The sequence below is a fragment of the Micromys minutus genome (assembly GCF_963924665.1).
Source record: "Micromys minutus genome assembly, chromosome: 18".
NCBI lineage: Eukaryota > Metazoa > Chordata > Mammalia > Rodentia > Muridae > Micromys > Micromys minutus.
This window is the reverse complement of record NC_137953.1, coordinates 16,096,140-16,101,125: the sequence shown is the minus strand read 5'-3', so window position 1 is coordinate 16,101,125 and position 4,986 is coordinate 16,096,140. Positions and strand designations below refer to the sequence as shown.

At 34.9% G+C, this 4,986-nt stretch overlaps 1 gene segment (V, D, J or C); it reads right to left on the bottom strand.

Annotated features, from left to right (window-relative positions):
• Positions 1 to 1,803: 1,803 nt before the first annotated feature.
• Positions 1,804 to 2,336, bottom strand: LOC308432405 (immunoglobulin kappa variable 1-33-like). The segment is given in 2 exons: positions 2,279 to 2,336; positions 1,804 to 2,153 (listed from the first exon to the last, which is right to left on the bottom strand).
• Between the last annotated feature and the right edge of the window lie 2,650 nt (positions 2,337 to 4,986).

Genomic DNA, 4,986 nt, shown 5'->3' with positions numbered 1-4,986 from the left:
TGGCTTGTGAACGGTATCTACCAAATATGGCATCTTAAACAAAATCATAGGGCATAAAACTTACTATCAGCAACTCAAAATTTATAAAACTCATATATCCTCTTTGGAAAATGTCTCTGTAGTCACTTTTCTCTTGGGCATCACCCTGCCATCTTCTGCTGAAAGGTTTCTCTACCATTCTTACTCTTTTGTTATAGCTACATCATTTAAAGATTTTTTTATTATTTTAATGGGAGTGCTATAATTTTGATATAATATTGATTGGCATTTAGATTAATGTTTATCTTATGAATATATACCTGTATGTATAAAAATAAACCATGTGTTTTTCCTATGCCTGTGTAATCTAGAGGTTGTTAGATTATATGGATCTGGGCTTACATAAGGTTATTACCCATGATGTGGGTGCTGGGAATCAACTAGGGTCCTGTTCAACAACAGTAAGTGCACTTTAACACTAAGAATTTTTTCTCATTCCTGTTACATTGTGTTAAATATGTTTTTATTTATTTTTCTCACTCCAAATCATGGATCTTAATCTTTACACCCTTTCTCCTAATAAGCATCTTTCCTGAAGGCTTATTATGTAACAACTTTTTTAACAATCCAACAGCCACACTACTCTTTTGATTAAATTTAGCAATTGTAAAAGAAGGGACAGAGCATTTTAATTTGTATTACTCATAAACAGGTGGTCCTGAGTAGTATTAGGATTTAAGTCTCAAAATCTATCTTCTGCCACCAAGTCCACACCCTGAATTCCCTTTATAATGTAAACTCCCAAATTAAATAACCCCTTTGCTCTCCAAGTTGTTTTGATTATGGTGCTATCACAGGAAAAAAAATCAAATAAGATTCTAGAAAATCTGGCATAGGTCTTAGCTGAGAAATAGGCACTTGGAGAAGGTATTGGACACATATTGCTTATGAACAATTCTGTTCTTGAGTTCTTCTTCTGGGCCTATGATGATGATAATGAAGGACTTACAGCAAGACTTCCTGCCTATGGTAAATTTTAGAACATAAAGCTTTTGGTTATATTTTTATTTACTGTTTTGGTGTTTTTGGATAGACCTCTATTTATCACTATCTATCTATTGAGAGAGAGAAAGAGAGAGAGAGAGAGAGAGAGAGAGAGAGAGAGAGAGAGAGAGAGAGAGAGAGAGAGAGAGAGATTATGCTTTCTAAAGAAATTAAGCTTGTCTTAACGAAGGTATCTAACCAACAGTGCCTCAGAATGCTGGTATTAAATGCATGTTCTACCACCACCCTCAGCTTTATATTGTTCTCTGTTAATGCAGTTCTTTTTATCATTTGTATTAAATTGCAAACATCCTAATAAATGAAAGTCCTTTATTTCAAAGAAGTACATACTATATATGGGGATACTCTAATACTCATTTAGACAGTTATCTTGAAGTACAAAGCTTAAAAAACCTATCATTCTTAAGGAAGTTTATGAAAACTAGTGTTCGTGTTCTGATGCTCATCATGGTGATTTCCTAGTTCCAACCTCACAACCTGTCAATTCATCTTTATTTAGATGTTTGTGGATAATGAATCTTCTACTTTCACCTTCCAAGTCTCATCATATCATTGAACAAACTGTGGAAGAAAATGGTTATCTTAGAAGTATATTTTCAGAACCATCTGTGATAGTTGAGGAAGTGAGAGTAGATATACTTGTAAACATCATGGCTACTTCTATTAAAATCGCTCAGTGCATTTCAGTTTCAAGATAAATCTGAAAAAAAAAAAGTTACCATGAGATGGAGATACACAGAGAAACAACTGGTCATTCAGCTAGAATGTTTTGCTTTCTTTGAGGGTTTTTGTCATGACTTGTATCATTGTGGGAGGAAGCTCATCATATTGTTGACAGTAGTAAGTTGCAATATCTTCAGGCTTCAAACTGCTGATAGTGAGAGTAAATCCTGTCCCTGATCCACTGCCACTGAACCTCGATGAGACTCCATCTTCCAAATTTGATGCACTGTAGATTAGAAGTTTAGGAGCTTCCCCTGCTTTCTGCTGGTACCAGTTTAAATAATTGCTAATGTCCTGACTGGCCTGACAGTTGATGGTGACTCTGTCTCCCAGTGACACAGACATTGATGATGTGGACTGAATCATTTGGATGGCTCCTTGAGCACCTAAAGTTAGAAAAATACAACCAATATAATCTATACAATACAATATATACAAAATTACCTGAATAAAAATCAAGCAGCATTGGTAGCTGTGGGTTATGTGATTTCATACTTCCATCCTTCCTCACCTGAGAGTGAGAACAATAGAAGTCCCAGAAGGAGACCTAGGAGATGAGCAGGAGCCATCATATCTTAATTTTGTCCCCAATGACAATGACACCTGTACTGATTTTGAACAGCTTATTAAGTCTTTAGATAAATGGGCTGTACTCTTGCACATGCAAATCACCTACAATTTGGCTAAACTGGACAAAGTTTCAGGATGGCTCATTTTTGTAAATCATCAAGGAGATGGCTTTTGAATGTCCTATGGCAGATAAGAAATGTGCAAATTTTTCAACAATGAATATAAATAAATAAAACATTAAAACACAAAAATTTAAAAGGCCAAATGACTAATAGCCATAACTATTCTCTATGGATAGTGTTTATTCTTGAGATGGTTCATTGTAATCATTGGCTATATCCTTCTTTCTGCATGAAAATAGCAGCAGAATATGTTTTTATGGAAATCCCTAACAAGTCTTCTACAAGAGCCTTTGAGTCTGCATGGTGAATAATATATATACCTAGATGTGATGTGACCTCTGATGATGTTTAGAGAGAGAAAAGGTGCTATTCAAAGGGAGAAGAAACAAACATTGATAGGATAGTTTCTCAATTTGGTTTTAATGTTGTGGTAAAACACTTATTAATACCAACTCAGGAAGAAAAAAGTTAATTTAGTTGACAAAAAATAGAACATAATCTATTGTCGAAGCACATTCATGGCAGGAACATGGAGAAAGAAAATGGAGCAGAAACTATGGAAGAACACTATTTACTTGCTTTCTCTGCATTTCTTGATCAAGTTGCCTTCTTATCATACCTAGTAGTATCATTTCTTCAGGCATTGCACTCCTAGTTGAAGCACTAACATAAAAAAAAGTGAAAGAAAGACATGTACTATAGACTTGCCTACATGCAATATGGTACATGCATTTACTCAGTTGAGGTTTTTCTTTCCAGATGACACTAGCTTTTGTCAAGCAAATAACAAAAGGTACCCATTAAATATGGAGAGACAGGGGGAACAAAGTGTTTAGCATCAATTGTCATCTCAATAGAACTGATAATCAACTAGGGCAAAGCCTTCAGTAAAACAAGAAAAAGATTATCAACATTAATGTTAGTGTCTGAGAATATCATTGTTTAACAGCACACATACACACACATACACACACAAGAAACACAGAGACATATACACTCGGACATATACAGACATTCACACACACAGAGAGAAACAAATGGACTTAAGTCATATCTTTCATTATTTATTTTTCCTTCTCTCATCAACATTACCTTTCTGCTTCTAGTCAAGTCCTTGTATTTTTATGTCTTTTTGTTTTTTTTATTTGGAGCTCGGGACATTTAATTAGTGTTTCTACCAAGAACGTGGCACTGACATATTTACTTTCCACATGGATACTTTACCAGTGGCAACACCATTGAAGACTATGCTTACTCCTAACCCCAACAATAATTTACTGGCTATACACTCTAAGAGACAGGGTTTTAGAGTTTCCCCATTTCTAGTGTTTTACTTATGTGTGGAGCCATTAACTAGTCAGAGCATCATGGATTGTATATAAAGTACAAAAATGGTGAGAGTCAGCAATCCTCCATTGCTTTGCTTTCTATATCTCAACTATATATATATATATATATTTTTTTGTGAAAACTTGCCATAGTAAAATCTGTCTTTTAAAAATATATTTATTTTATGTGTCGGAGTGTTTTGCCTGCAAATACATCTGCATGCCACATGTGTGTCTGGTGCATTAGAAGTCCAGAAGAGGGTAGCAAATCCCATTGTGCTGAATTACAGAAGAGTATGGGCCTCCTTGTGGGTGCTTTGAACTAAATGCAAATTGCCTGAAAAAGCAGCCAGTGCTCTTACTCTATGAGCTCTCAAGTCTTTGAACTATATTCTTGAAGTATGAGCTAAAATAAGCTTTGTATTTTGTTTGTATAAGTGTATTTTTTCATAGCACCAGGAAATAGAACCAAGCTAAAAAAGAGATGGGCTTAGATGTTTACTACAAGAAGGATGCTCATCTCTTGGGACCTCTATGAATGTGAATCTAGTCACCATGCCAACTTTCCGATCTAGACCACTTTGATCATTAAATGTTTTAACATGTATTTGTTGTGCCATAGTGAATACTCAGTTAACAATTCCTTAATGTATAACTTTTTCATTCATTTCTAAATGCTTGTCTATTCTCTTTACTTCATCTTCACTTATCTACCACACATACATGGAAAATTGTGTTCCCCTTGTAGTTGGGGTGTATTTGGTAGTGGTAGAATAGGCAAAGAACACAGAACTTTCCAGAGTCAAATAAGCATTTGTTGGTGTGGATCTTCAGTTATGAAAAATGGTGACTTATATGAAAAAACAGGCAGAAAGATTGATATAGTATCACGAAACATACAAAAAACCATGAGATATGAATAATGCAAGCTAAGAAGATAGCACAGGGAACTGAAAAGTTTCCTGACACAGGATGGCTTTCATTAAAGTCACTTGCAGAAATCTGGTAGGTAAAGAAACACAAGGTTGTGTAGAAGGGGAACAAAGATTCTCACATTAACCTAGGCATGACTTAATGATTTTAAGTGTTTTTTTTTATTTTCACTTCAAGAGTATCAGAGCCCAGAGCAAACAGTAAGTTTGTGATCAGAGATATCTATAGACCAAAAAACAATAAATCACGTAGACAGAAGTTGTGGA